The sequence below is a fragment of the Lutra lutra genome, chromosome 10 (assembly GCF_902655055.1).
Source record: "Lutra lutra chromosome 10, mLutLut1.2, whole genome shotgun sequence".
Lineage (NCBI taxonomy): Eukaryota > Metazoa > Chordata > Mammalia > Carnivora > Mustelidae > Lutra > Lutra lutra.
Window position 1 is genome coordinate 38,319,853 of NC_062287.1, and position 15,322 is coordinate 38,335,174.

General features: G+C 44.1%; 1 long non-coding RNA gene across 2 annotated transcripts in view; it reads right to left on the reverse strand.

Annotated features, from left to right (window-relative positions):
- LOC125078911 (uncharacterized) overlaps nucleotides 1–15,322 on the reverse strand; it is a 55,976-nt gene that overhangs the window by 5,270 nt on the left and 35,384 nt on the right. Inside the window, exons 2-3 of one of the 2 annotated variants that reach the window (XR_007121006.1) lie at nucleotides 7,919–7,989; nucleotides 5,741–6,123 (exon numbers count right to left, since the gene is read on the reverse strand). This is a non-coding gene — a long non-coding RNA (uncharacterized LOC125078911). Of the gene's footprint in view, nucleotides 1–5,740; nucleotides 6,124–7,918; nucleotides 7,990–15,322 lie in introns of those variants that run through there. The other variant, XR_007121007.1, reaches the window with a different exon arrangement.

The window sequence follows — 15,322 nt, forward strand, 5'->3', positions numbered from 1 at the left end:
TCTTTGTTTTTCAAGGCTGTGTCATCTTGTCATCTCCATTATCTCAGCAGCTTTTCCTATCAAGTTTGTAGAAAGAGGTGTTTTATGATAAAGAAACAGAGTCACTGAAGAGCTAAATGACTTGGCAAGGCCATCCAAATGATTAGTGAGATGCCTGAAATTAGAGCCTGGTCCAAAGTCCCAGTTTAAGGCTCCTTCTAAAATAATGAGTTGAGGGCCCTATGCGTTATGGTAATACTGTGGGCCCCAGGAGGAGCAAAAGGAGGGAGTCCATTACTGTAGTGGGTTGAACTGTGTTCCCCCAAAAGTACCTATAAATGCAACCCTATCTGGAAATAAGGTCTTTGCAGATGTGAAGGGTGGGCCCTATATCCAAGGACTGGTCTCCTTATAAGAAGAGGAGAAGAGACAGAAAAACACACACAGGAAAGAAGAGCATGTGAACACAGGCAGAGATTAGAGCCATCCAGACATAGCTAAGGAACACTGAGGATTGCTGGGAGTACCCAGAAGTTACGAGAAGCACACAAGGGATAGTTCCTCCTCCAGAGCCTCTTGAAAAATCAATGGAGAATTAATCAGCTCCACTGACACTTTGTGGACTTCAGGCCTCTAGAACGAAGAGAGAATAAATTTACATGGGTTTAAGCCAATCTGTGGCCATTCGTTTTGGCTGCCCCAGGAAACAAAACTATTCACCAGGCTTGGAGGTGATTCCAAAGGATATGTCGCCTTAGCTGAGGACCAAACGGCTAGTGTAGAGAGAGTGCTGGCGATGAGTTCAGCCACAAATAACAGAAAACCCATCCAACTTGGCTTAAACAAATAAGGTTCATTTATTTTCACATAACAAAAGATCCAGAGATAAGCAGTCCCTGGCTTATGTAGTTGCTTAATGCCATGAGTGACCCAGGCCCTTCCCATATTTCTATTCTGCCCGTCTCTAGCTTGTCGGCACCTTTTGTTCTCATGCTTGTTGCCTTGTGATCTCCAGATGGGTACTGAGCCACTCGGCCACACATCTGCGTTCCAGGCAGAAAGAGGAAGGAAGCAAAAGGGAGAGTCTTTTTAAAAAAATCACCAGCAGACTTCTTGGATTTCAATGACCAGCACTAGCCTACATTTCATATGGCTTTCCTAGCTGCAAGGGAGGCAGGTAGGTATTTATATCTTTAGGTTTCAAGCCTTTGCAATACAAGGACACAAGTTGATCACAGGTGTTGAGTAAGTCATTCTACAGTACTTCTAAAATACTGTCATTTTAGATCAAGTTTTAGGTCTGGCAGCATGTAATGAGAAAACCAAAATAAGAGTAGTTTAAACATAAGATTCTGGATGTAGACAATCCAGGTTGATACAGAGGATCCACAATCATCAAGAGAGCAGATTCTTTCTTTCTCTTCCTTCATCCTTAGTGTTAGTTACCATTCTCACTGTGGACTCATAAGCCAAAGTGGCTGCTAAAGTCCCAGACATCACAGTTTCATTCCAGCAAGCAGGAAGGATGAAGGTGGAAGGCAAAATAGCACCCCCCGGCTGACTGTCCTTCTGAGGAGTCTTCCCATCACTATCTCCCATTATATTTCACTGACTAGTATTGATCGAGTATTGACTAGTATTGATGGAGAAGGTGAAAAATGTTGCTTTATTGAATAAAAGCATGGCTGATGCAGGAAGAAAGAAGACAGTTAGATATTGGGTAGGCAATAAACAGCTTTTTCCTCACAGGGCAAGTAAGTTTCATCTCAAGTGGCAATTTTGAGTTATTTGGAGTGATTTCCTAGAGCACTGTGTTAAAAAAGATTCCGGGGCAGTAATCTGGGCTTAGTGGGTAGAGAGCAACCGTTGATTAGGGATCTTGGTCATGGTCATGAGAGTCGGGGTGTAATGATATGTATGGGTTCCTCTTCCCTTGGAAAGAGTGGGAGAAACTCGTTTGCTGGTGGAAGACATAGCTGTTTGCTAGGGCTGCCATAATGAAGTACCACACATGGGGTGGCTTCCTAGGAGAAATGTATCTTCTCATGGTTCTGGAGGCTCTAAGTCTGAGATCAAGATGTCAGCAAGGTTGGTTTCCTGCTGAGGGCCGTGGAGGAAGGATCTGTTCCAGGCTTTTCTCCTTGGCCTGTGTCCAAATCCTCCTCTTCTAATAAGGACATTGGTCAGATTAGATTAGGACCTATCCTAGTGAACTGATTTAAACTGAATGACCTCCTCAAAGGCCCTGTCTCCTCAGATAAGCACATTCTGAGGTACTGGGGTCAGGAGTGTTGTCCAAGAAGATGTTTATTCTCCTCTGACTGAGCCCTGTTCTGTCTGAGGTCAAAGACCACTGCAGAATAGGGATGTCTGCCCCGGGGTGGCCACAGTGTGCGTCTCTGTGTGTGTGTGTGTGTGTGTGTGTGTGTGTGTGTGTGTGTGCCTGGTGGGGGGTAATACTCACCTCACAATTTCCTTAACGGTTGAGGCCGTGGCAACAGCGATGTCATCCACCCTCACCATGACTTATTTACTTGTTGTTAAATAAACAGACCTTCCCCTACTAATCACGGGAATATTATGAGCTGTAGCAGTTATAATCTACCATTATAATCATTATAATATCCGTTATAATCTGCCATTCCCCTGTTCACGTAGATTGATCCAGATGTAGTCATGGAGCTCAAACCAAGACCTTTCCTGGAAGTTTTCAACAACATCCAGGAGAGAGAGAAATTCTCCTTCCTTTAGGGTCATTAACCTAGGGCATTAGGCCCAGGGCAACCTGGGCCTTGTCCCTTGCCTTGTGGAGAAATTCCACGGGCAATAAAATGAATGAAGCCAAAACGCAGAAAGGAGCAGAGACAGGGAGTAGAGATAGAGTCCCCAGAGTGTTTGAGTCCCTGAACATGGGCATCCCTAAGACCAACTCCATCCCTATCCTCTTCATGACTATGTAATCCCCTAGCTTTGGGTGGTGAAGTTGTGAACCTGTCACTGGTGACCAGAGAATCCAGATAATTCTGCAATCGATGTATTATAAACACTTTCACCATGGGAAACTTTCTGTCTCATCTGTGGGATCATAAGCCACAGACCAGAAGCTTAAATATCTATGTTTGTTTCTTGGGAATCCTTTTTTTTTTTTTTTGAAGATTTTATTTATTTATTTGACAGAGAGAGGGACAGAGAGAGAGGGAACACAAGCAGGGGAAGTGGGAGAGGGAGAAGTAGGCTTCCTGCTGAGCAGAGAGCCCGATGTGGGGCTCAATCCCAGAACCTTGGGATCATGACCTGAGCCGAAGGCAGAGGCTTAACCCACTGAGCCACCCAGGCGTCCCTGGAATTTCTTTACTGGGGGCTTTTAATGGTGTCCAGTTCATAACTTCATAACTTCCTTTGTTGTTGTTGTTGTTTTCCAACTCTACAATGTTTAATACAATTAAAAAAGCATTTCCATTTGAGTGCTGGTTATTAGAGATGACGGCCAAATTATAAATTAGACGAAGCATCCCGCCTAATCAGCGCACTTACATCTCTGCTCACAAAAAATATTTATAAGAAAACTTCATATTGTGGCCAAACATGCAGATTCCATTCGGGGGAAGAGTGACATCGCTAATAGCAGAGAACAGCGTCCTGACAAGTCTCTTTTCTCACAGGAGCTCCGCAGAAACACTTGCCATTGAAGTTTGCCCTTTAAAGTTAATGAATTGCATGATCTAATAATAACTAACTGTACCTTTCCACTGTCATAAAGCCCTTAAAGCATTTCACAATCAATTAGCAGCTTAGGGACGTCATTATTATTGGCCATTTTGCAATATGGCTGTATTCAGAGTTAATAGAGAGCGGATTTTACTTCTCGGCTGCTCTCCGCTCATGGTGGAGTAAGGTGGCGAGCGGAACGAGCAGGCTTTGAAAGGCTTTGAAACTTTCTAAAGAAAGTTTTCAAAGTCTCACCAGCTTCCTGGCCAGGGTTTTTGGTTCCTTGCTTTTATTTTTCATGTATCGCCTTTCTCAGTAATTAATGCCCTGTCCATTAAACTCAACGCTGGGGCTGAGCTCCAGTGTTCTTTTCCAAGCATGCCTTGCTGCCCTGCTGCTCCTGATTCAGTAAGCTCAACGTATGTACCCAGCCGAAGCAAAGGCCAACACTGCGTCATTATCCAGGAGATCTGGTTGGCCCGGGCCAGCGAGCAAGCGGGGTGAGTTAAGTCAGAATGGATTTTAGGTTAAGGGCGTGCTAGACACCGTTCAAGACTCAGGGACCCCATATAAGCATAAAAATGCCACGAGCCTTACGAGCCAGCCCCTTGAAAGGCTGTTGAATTCCCATACAGTTAACCATTTGCTCATAACGATGGGTTGCGTGAAAGATGACAGAAGGATGTGGTCTGCTTTCCCTCGAATCTTCCGATGTGGACACTGCCTGGGAGAGTCGACACGGTTTGTCTGTTTGAATCGAACACAGGCAGAATTCAAATAGCTCTTTATGGATCCACCTGAAGGGGGCTTTAAGGGAGCTTGAGAAAACTTCCTGTAATTTACTTCTTTTGTTTGGAAGCTCTCAATCTGACCGGAAGCTGAGTATCTTGTCTTCTTGGACTGTTTATTTTATTTTTTATTTTTTTTTAAGATTTTATTTATTTATTTGACAGAGAGAAATCACAAGTAAGCAGAGAGGCAGGCAGAGAGAGAGGAAGAAGCAGGCTCCCTGCTGAGCAGAAAGCCCGATGTGGGGCTCGAACCCAGGACCTGGGATCATGACCTGAGCCGAAGGCAGCGGCTTAACCCACTGAGCCACCCAGGCGCCCCTTCTTGGACTGTTTAAATCAGAAACGGCCCTAGGAGCCTGAAATGTTCTAGGAAGTGTCTCAAGCCAGGGTATTCAACTCAGCTTTCTTCTCTTGGCCAATCCCTGCCTTTAAGTGACAGAAAGGTCATGTTTTAGCAATCAGGAACAGTGTGGTAGGCCGAGGAATAGCCCCCCAAAAGATAGACTTTATGAATGTTTCTTATATGGCAAACATTTTTTTTAAAAAATTAAAAAGTGAAGATGGGATTAGATGAAGAATCCTGAGATGGGGAGATCCCGGATTATTTGGGTGGGCATTAAATGCAATAATCTGCAACCTTGTAAGAGGGAGGCAGAGGGAGATTGGACACAAATAAGAATAGAAGGCAAGGTGGCCACAGGGTAGGAGCTTATGGTGTTACAGACACAAGCCATGGAAGGCTAGCAGCCTCTAGAAGCTGGAAAGTCAAGGACCAGATCCTTCCTGAGCCTCTGGAGGGAGCATGGCCCCAGCCAGCACCTTCATTTTGGACACCTAGCCTCTAGAACGGTGAGTGAATGAATGTCTGTTGTTTTAAGTTGCCTTTTGTGGTAATTGGGGGTAGCAGCCCTAGGAAACTAATACAAACCGGGCAGTGAAGTGATGTGAGGGGACAGAGAAGAGGACCCACAGCTGGGCTGGGATCAGACTCACAGGCGGTCCACAGCTGGGCTCCGAAAGAACATCCCAGACCAACTGCTTGGTTAATGGCTAAAAAACTTAAGTTCAAGACTAATGGTAGAAGTTTCGAGACTCCCCCAAACCCTGAATTACGCCCACACGGCAGATGGTATCATCTCTCAGATCTGCTGTTGTGCGTGTACAAAAATGTCAGATGCTAAGGGTCTGGGGAGGCATGTGGATTTTATTCGACTTTCTTTTATCTCTGCATTGCCTTTAACTTCATTCTGAGTGTAGTTTTCTCGGTTTTACTTAACTCTCTTTTTGGTAGGAGACTTTTTTTTTTTTTTTTTTTTTTTGCACGATGGCTTCTCCCATGGTACAGGTGAATCAGGTAAGCCTTTGTTGAGACCCAGCGTTTTCGTGGTCCTTTGAGGCAAAAAGGGAAGTCTGGCATCCTGGAGGCTCCAGGAGCTGGGAGTGGACGGTGTCCCCGTCGACTGGGAGGTGTCGGTGCTGGTGAGGCAGCTGGAAGGGTGAGTCGGGGCTGCGGTGAGAAGCACTGCTTGGCTCTCCCAGGGCTACTCGAGTTTTGATATGAAATAACACGTCTATGGCGCAGGGGCTCTCACTTCTGACAAGAAGCCCCCGGGGGAGTGTCAGATGTGCCGCTCACTGTTAGGGGCTGGAGGAAATTCAGCCAAACAGAACAAAGTGATTCTGAGGACAAAATGGCTCAATCAAGTGAAAAGTGATTTCAGAGCTGACATCAGCCTGACATTAGCAACCAGGTTCTTCTCTCTTATCTGCCTTTGAACCTCAGGAGGAGAACTTGTCTACCTTTGATACTGTAAGCACGATGCTTCCTGGTTAAAGATTACAGCAGCTTTCTGGCTTGTTAGGAAGAAATCACATGGGAATGGGTTTCACGGTCAGAAGCTGGCCTCCCTCAAAAGGATGTCACCCTGAAGGGACCCCATCGCCCCCTTCCGTGAATATCAAAAAAGCCTGCGATTAATTCTTTCCATTAGGAGCCCCATCTCCCACTACTGCTATGCATAGGTTTGAAACAACATAGTCTGATTACCATTGTGTCCCTTGCAGCTTAGATTATAAGTGCAAAATGTGAGATGTAAGAGGTTTTTTTTTTTTTTTTTGCTTTTTTTTTTTTTTTTTAACATCTTGTCACTCAAGATGAGAATATACTTTGGAATTAGAAACAATGCACCGGTAATTAAAGACTGGCATCTTCCCTGAGACCAAAACACAGCCCACGGTGCCAAGCTTTTGATTGGCAGTATGTAATTAAAAGTTGCTTTAAATGGTTGCTAAACATAACCAGTTGCAGAAGGGCGGCAGAGACGAACAGTTTCAATACAGGAAGTTTTTAAACGCAAGACACATTTGGAGTATGTGTAAAACATCTGATTAAACATTTAAAGTTAAATCCCCAGGGTGCACTGAAAGGGTTATACTCCACAGTGTTTGCTTTTTTTGTTTACATAAAGCAATAATTCACTGTACGCTGTATTTACCAAAAGTTACTGGTGAATACGTATAAATTTTGAGGGACGAGGGGGAGCCCGGAGACCGCTATGGTATTTCAGAAGATAAAATCCAAGATGCCTGGATTTATCCCTGGATTTTATCCCCTGGATATATATCCCTTATAAATAAATCCATTATTTATCCCCAAATAAATGTTGTATTTATTTAATGGAATTAAAATAAGTTTAAAACATCAATTATTGGGGCATTTGGGTGGCTCAGCTGTTAAGCTTCTGCCTACGGCTCAGGTCAGGATCCCAGGGTCCTGGGATGGAGCCCAGCATAGGGCTCCCTTCTCATCAGGAAGCCTGCTTCTCCTTCTCCCATTCTCTCTGCTTGTGTTCCCTCTCTCGCTGGGTCTCTCTCTGTCAAATAAATAATAAAATAAAATAAATCTTTTTTAAAAAGTCAATTATTCCTTTTGCTGTATATAAATTATACCCCAAGGAAAAATTTTAATTGTTGGTCAACTTGAGGATGATATTTTGGTGGGCAGGAGGAAGCAGCTAAGAGAGGGCAAAATGCTTCTCGCCCTCCCTGGGCAACAGTTACGAGAAGGCCCATTTATTTACAAAAGCATGTCAGGTGCAATGTCACTAGGAAGTTGCCAAAAATGCAGAGGAAAGCATTTTAAAGATCGAAAACAAGTAAGTTAATTTAATATATGTATTTATGAGTTTAGAATAGTTCACGTGCTATGTTAACGGGAGTTTGTTTTTCCTGGAAATGCTAGCCTTGATGGTCAAGTGTAAGGCCCCCTGGGTGTCCATATGCAGGCCCACAAACTGGGACAAAGCACTGCTGGCATCAGAGAGCTCTTTCCTGTTCCCCTGGGCACCGGTGGTCTTACAAGTACACTTACAGAGCAGCAGACTCCATTAGTTATTCAGGTAACCAACTCTGAGCTTTCTTCTTTGACTTCTAGAACTTACCATAGAAATGGGACTGAACTGACATCAGGTAAGCAGGCATAGACGCTCCTGATGGGCATTGTTAGTCTTCCCTAAAAAGAAACACAACAGGACCCTTTAAAATGTCAGGCTGAGGGGCGCCTGGGTGGCTCAGTGGGTTAAGCCTCTGCCTTCGGCTCAGGTCATGATCCCAGGGTCCTGGGATCGAGCCCCGCATCGGGCTCTCTGCTCAGTGGAGAGCCTGCTTACTCCTCTATCTCTGCCTGCCTCTCTGCCTACTTGTGATCTCTGTCTGTCAAATAAATAAATAAAATATTTAAAAAAAAATGTCAGGCTGAGAGCGTTTGGCAAATCTGAACAGCCCAAGAGAAAAACATTACTAAATGAACCCACGGCCAGCCCCTCACACCCCACCTTTTGTTATAAATTGCTTTGTGACAATGGGGAGAGGTGAAGATCTTTGTTCCCACTGGAGCAATGGAGGCTCTTTGTCAGGACTTGGTTCCCTCTTGACTCTCAGATCAACTATGTTGACAATTCAGATTATCATCTGAGAGGGACTTGCTGTCTTTTTCAGCATTACCAATACATTCTGTAGTCTCATCAAGCAGCACACTTGCCCATGAAAAGGTTAGTACCTCCTGCAGGTGTGATGGGAGGCGAAAGGAGTGATGTGGGGCTCGATGGTGGGGCTCAATGACGGGCTCGAACCGGGGGCCCAATGGGGGACTTGGGGATCATGACCTGAGCCCAAGGCAGATGCTTAACCGACTGAGCCACCCAGGCATACCTGAATTCTTAGCATTTTTTAAAATTTTTTTTTTTTTGAGAGACAGAGATCACAAGTAGGCAGAGAGGCAGGCAGAGAGAGGAGGAAGCAGGCCCCCCGCTGAGCAGAGAGCCCGATGCGGGGCTCGATCCCAGGACCTGGGATCATGACCTGAGCTGAAGGCAGAGGCTTTAACCCACTGAGCCACCCAGGTGCCCCAAATTCTTAGCATTTTAAGAACCAACATTTAATACCTAGTAATGAGGATTCAGAACATTATACCACCAATATCTGAATCCCTATTTCACTCATAACAAAACAGAGTATTTCCCTTAAAAAACTCTTCTTATAATCACATTCTCATCCTTATTGCTTGTAAAGGTGGTGAAGTAACAGTCTTCCTGTATCCACAAAGCCTCGAGTTTCTGAGGAGAGAAATGAAAAAGCATTTCCACTTCTCTGTGGAGCCAGGAAGAAGAGGACAGAGACCAGGAGCCGTTGCCTTTAATTACACAGCATCACAAGTGCTGGTTCTCTAACCTCAGTTTTCTCCTTTAGTGTTTCCCTAACTTTGTGAATGTGAAAGGAGCTGAGCCCCCAGCAGACCCGGAAGAAAAACAGGGGAGCCACAGACTGGCCTGACAGCATTGGATGAAAATGCAATTCCTTAAGATATTTTCTGGAAATCATTTCAAATTTACAGAAAAGTGGCAAGTAGAGTACAAAGAACTCCCATAGAGCCTTTACCCCAGTCCCTATTCCCTAACTCCCCGACGTGGTGTTAACATTTCACCATATTTGCACTGATGTTCTCTCTTTCCATTTAAATTTGTATTTGCAGGGTTTTTGGAACCTTTGAATGATAAGTTGCAGATAGCATTCTTCCTTATTCCCCCATACTTCAACGTCGATATCCTAAAAACAAGGACATTCTCCTACTTAACCGCAGGACTTTCCTCAAAATCAAGAAATAAACTCTGATACAAGACTGCCATCTAATTCCCAAGGCTCATTTCAATGTCTCTGGGAGTCCCCATCGTGTCCTGTAGAGTCGGGAACAAGCCTGGGTTTTGCGGTCAAGGTTCCTTCGTCTTCTCAGATGCCACACAGTCCCAGTGATGTGTTGTTACACCGGCGAAAGGGGAGAAAAAAGAACTCCTGACTTGTAGTGGCTCCCAGTTTTCATGGTGTCAATATTCCCATTCTGGCCAATTTCAAGTCTCCAACTTGATGTCACGGCCACTGAAGTGCCGAGTTAGGAAGAGGGGCACACGATTGATTTTCTAGAGGGGCGTCTGAGCCCATATGTCGGCTGGGTATCCTACCCCACGGACTTCCCCTGCCTTTCCCTGCATTCCGTGACTATAATGGAACGTTTTTCAAGAGTACAGGCCGGGGACTCTGGCCTTCATTTGGGGGCTTGTCTGATACTTCCTCGTGTCTCCATTCAGTTTAGGAAATTTGTGGTGGGAATGCCACAGAAACGATGCTGTGTTCTTCTCAGTGCATCATGTCACTGTCACTTAGCCCCATTACCCCCATTCTTCCATCATGTGGTGAGATGGTGTCTGACCCGGTGTCTCCGCTGTAAAGATAAACATTATTTTATACCGATTTGATAAGTAATTAATAAGCATTTCATGGAGAGAGACTTTTCTAAATTGAAGTATAGTTTGCTACAGGAAGATATTTTGAGACTGCCTAAATACCTCGTTCCTCCTTAAAGCTTTACTCGTTAATTTTAGCATGCATTGATGAGTCTCGCCTGGATTATTCCTGTTATGATTGCCAAATGGTGATTCTCCAGTCCCATCAATCCTTTTTAATTATTGGTAGTTGTCATTCTACTTTAAGCAGATCTGTCTATTTCTCTTGATTTCTTTATATTAGTATGGACTCATGGATCTCTATTTTATTCAGTGGGTTATAATTTGTTGCTGCCATTATTTATTTTGAAGCAGAAATATTGCACATTTAGCCAGGTTGAGTCTCTTCAAGATGGTGCCTAGGTTCTGTTGACAGGTTCTCATCATTCTTAGATCAGTCTTTACTTTATGGTACAAACTGTCCCAGGGACCTCTTGTACCTTTCCTGCATCAGCTTTGGAAATAGCCATTTTCCAAGGAGCCTTGGTTCCTTAGAGCAGAGAATGGTATTTAGTGGCCAAGATCTGGGTGCTGGGTGTGATCATCCTACTGGGGTTTTATTGCTTCTAGACCTTCTCAGACACATGTAGGAGACATCTCTCTCTCTCTCTCTTACACACACACACACATATGCATTGTGATGGATATGAAAATGACCCATTCAGGTCCCCCTCAAGGAAAGGCTTGTTGTCAAGAACTGCCTCGCCTAAAGTCCCACCTTTCTGGGGGCAGCCGGCACCCATGTAGTGACTGATCAAAGGAAGGGGTGAAAGCTTGGTCATTTTGGGACAGGGAGGAACTCTGATAGGAACCCTGACAGAGTGACATGGGCCCACGCTGCATTTCAATGTCTCCTTCTACCCAATCTGTTTCCTTCCACATGTTTTGATCCCTAATAAATATCCTACACTCAGACTTCATCTCAGTATCTGCTTCCAGAGAACACAATCTTCAGTGAGCCTGTGCATACATGCAGACATCCGCATTGATACCTAAAAATATGTGAATTCACAAGGATACTTCTACTTCCGATACCGTCTAATCCCCATGGCTTGATTCCAGTCTTCTCCTTTCCCATTACCATTACTGTATTTACTTATTTGCTCCATCCTTCCATATGTGAGCAGTCTCCTGACCATGCAGGGTGTCTTTCCACTCCCAGCCCCATCACTCCGGCCATCCTAGCCTCATCCTTGGCCCTTTGGTGGCTCTGCTAGCTGAATCCTCAGCACTGAACAAGAGGAAGGGGAGTCCAACTAACTTTATGAGCTAGGGGGTTATAAAACTTCCTGTAAGTAATATACTTTTTTTGGCTCGAATATAAATTTCAACAGTGTGTGATGCTTGTTTCTTTTTTATTAAGGTCTATGAAATTCATATTATAGTTTCATCTTATGTCAAATAGAGAAAGAGTTTTCAGAATCCTTATTGTGGTGCATATGATAGAAGAGAAATGTCAAGAGAAGCCCCTAGTTGCTTTAGGAAGTTGCTCCATAAAAAATAGCAATCATTTCCAGCTGAGATAGAAAAGTCTTTGCAGAGGAGCTGGGGTTGGGCTGACTTCTCTAGAATGTACTAGATTTGAATAAATGGATCAGAAGTGGATCAGGGAAAGAGAAGGATGAGACATGGAGCCTAGGAAAAAGTAGAGTGGGTAAGAACAAGGAATATCAGGGGAACGTGCATGGATTGGGCAGAGAAAGAATCATGTAGGGAGAATGAGGAACCTAAACCTGGAAAGTTAGCTTGTGGAGGATCCTGTCCATGTTTCAGATTTTATTGTGCAGGAAATGGAGAGCTACTCTTTATCCTTTGAGTGTAGTTGTAAAGATTAGTCTAGCAGCACTGGTCAAGATATATTTCTGGGAGAGAGAGCAGTTAGGCCATCATTTCAGTGGTTTGAGTGTTGATGCTAAAGATGGTGGGGCTGTTGGGCCAGTCAGGGTCCTGTTCCCCTATGAGTATTCATTGTAGGAAGAGACCTTACGCTATTGTGAGAGAAACTATGCAAGTAAGGGTCTGGAAGGGAGATCTGGAAGGTCAGAGAAAAGACACTAACTAGTCCTCCTGAAGCAGTGGCATGAGTGGAAAAGTTGGAACTTCTTGGGGAATCTGGGGGATAGATCTGTCTAGCTTCCAGAGTGAGGAGGTAGAAATATTTATGGAAAATCGTCACTTCTGTGTAGCTCCTGTTTTTATAAGCCTGTAGCCAAGCATCTGGGAGTGGGCAAGGACTACTGTTAGGCCCAGCAGTTAGGAAGGAGAGCTAAATGTCAAGTAGGGGAGAGCAGGAACATTCTGGAACCCACCTTTCCCTGTGCATCTGTCTGTCACCACTTCTAACCATGATAACCTTCAGAGAGTGTGGCTGCTCATTCAATCCATCTTCCAAATCTTACATACATTTGTTGTGTGGCTTTAGGTCCTCTGGGAAGCAGAAGCCAATATGGGACTAATTAGCAAGAGACTTTTTAAGGGAAACATCTGTGAAGGAAAATGGAGAGAGAAACAGGGTAGCAGGGAGGCTGAAGTAGCCATCAGACCACGGAGCAGGTCTGATCCTGGGTGAAGGGAAAAGGAAAGAAAGGAAGATTGGGTGGATCATTGCAACCCTAAGAGAGTTTTCCAAGGCTACTGAGGAGTCCCCAAGACAAAGTTGCCTATCTGAGGAATGTCCCATCTTCTGGGTATAAGCCCATCTCCATATTTCCGCTACGGTCAGTCACTGGCTGGGTGGTTCATGGAAATTGTGGCCAGGTGCCTACATGGTGATAGATATCAGAGAGCAGCAGTTGGAACCAGTCAATTCACTCCCTGCATTTGGAAGTGGGAATATATTGGGTATTTGGAAATCATTCTCATGGCCTCCATATTTGTCTCTTCACCAATACTTACCTAGAGCCATATGGAGAAATGGATTAAGTTCTGGCTTAACCAAATCAGCACAGCATAGACAGCTGCTGTCAGCAGTAGGGGGAAGAGCCGAGGACTTGAGAAATGCCTTCTGAAGGTACAAAGTGGCAGGAGGTGGTGACTAGAAGGATGAAGGGGCAAAAGAGAAAAATGAGGTCAATGAATCTCTGAGGCTCAATCAAGGGAAAGAAAGAAGGAAGTTAGAAGCAAGGGCTGCTCTGGAGGACAGCTGAGGAATCCAGTTTTAGACATGTCGAGTCCAAGGTCCTGGAGGGACATGCAAGTGGAACTTTCTGCCAATAGCTGGGAATACAACCTGGGCGCTTAGGAGAAAGTGCAGGAAGAAACGGTGGATGTCTATGCAGATGAAAGGATGTGTGGGAACCACAAGAGTGGGTGGATTCTGAGAGACTGTGGATGGAGAAGAGGATTTAATCCAGGATTATGCCCATACTCAGGGATACTGAGTATCCCTGAGCGAAGAGCGAAGGGATAGAGGGATCACTCAGAGATAGAAGGAGCTTTGAGGACCATGATCACAGTCCCAACAACACTGAGGGGGGAGGAAGAAGAGTCCCAACAAGGGAAACACCAGCAGTATCGACACCCCAGAGAGGCTAAGACGTTGTCATTAGATTTGGGATCACAAGGTTATTTGTGTTTTTGCATAGTGTAATTTCCAATAAAAGGTAGAGGTGAAGGCATGTCTCTGGGTTTTAAGAAATGAGTGGCAAGGTTAAAAAAAATGACAGGTGCATGGGTAGGCTAGTGGACCAATTTGCTCAGCATCGAGGACAAGTGAAAGGTTTTCAAGAGTAGAATTATATGCCCCAAAGGAGAAGCCAATAGAAAGAGGAGAGATTGACATTATTAAAAAGAACAAAATCCAGAAAGAGGCCAAAAGAGGTTGAATCAAGAGCTCAGGAGGAGGGTTAGTGTTAGAAAAAAAGACCCTCATATTCTTTTCACAAATACCCTTCTTTCTCTCCCCTGCACCCAGCAGAGGAAATCCTGGACCTTCTCTGGAGGTCCCACACATTATCCCTCGACTGATGAGCACCATTCATTTTTTACTACAAACAATATCTCATAAGCCAATCATGTATTTGAAAACTACAGAAAAGCTTTTTAAACAGTTTTGCTTATTAAAACTAACTGCATGGAAACAATTAATAAAGAGAAATCGTCTTGCAACTCACCAGAGAAGAGTCACCCACAGATGTTGGGATTCTTGTATTTTATCCCTACATTAAATTGAAGGCAGAAGGGCTTGTTAAACTGGCTTTTTATTTGGGGGAACTGTGGAGTTAGCATATTTGGAGTGTCTTCAGCAAGATAATTTAAGAAAGTTTGGGCGTATCTTTCAGTGCAGGTGATAACATTCCAATGAAGTATTTCACAGAGTGCAGAACACAGTCATTAATAACACAACATCCTCAACAGTCATGCGTATTTCTTTTTTACAACAAGCATCTTGTTTGGTAATAGCAGGACAGCAGAGTGAATATCCTGTCACATTGAAATTCATGAAGTACAATCCATTTTATGAAATCCACATATAAAGACTTTCTGCTCTACTCTTTCTAAATTGCTGTCTCTATCCTTATAACTTAGGGATTTGGGAAATTCTCTCCTGGTAATAATACGCTAAAATGCATCTTTCCTGTAGTATATCCATTATGTCGATTGAACTACATAAAAAAAAAATTCTTAAAATATAGCCTGCCTTATCTGTAGAAGGATAATTATCCGTGGAGGAACTCAGGCTTAGAAGAAACAGGGGGGAAGGACTGATGGCTTGAATGGAGGACTGTCCTGGGACCCAGCATCTTCATAAGAGCAGCTGAGAGTACATGCTGTCAAAATACATTAGGCAAATCAAAAGATTAGAGTCCCTTTCCTTTTGTAAGATGAAAGGGGAAAATGAATAAATGCATAGTCTGCATTGTTCTGATTCAATTCCTTTCTCTAGGCTGCCCTGCCAAACCTTGTTTATTGAGACTAACTAGGGAGAAGCAATGTCTCATTTAGGGAATGGTTCCGAAGAAGTGCACATTGGATACTTCTCTATGCAAATCGTAGCTCAGACTGGGTGCA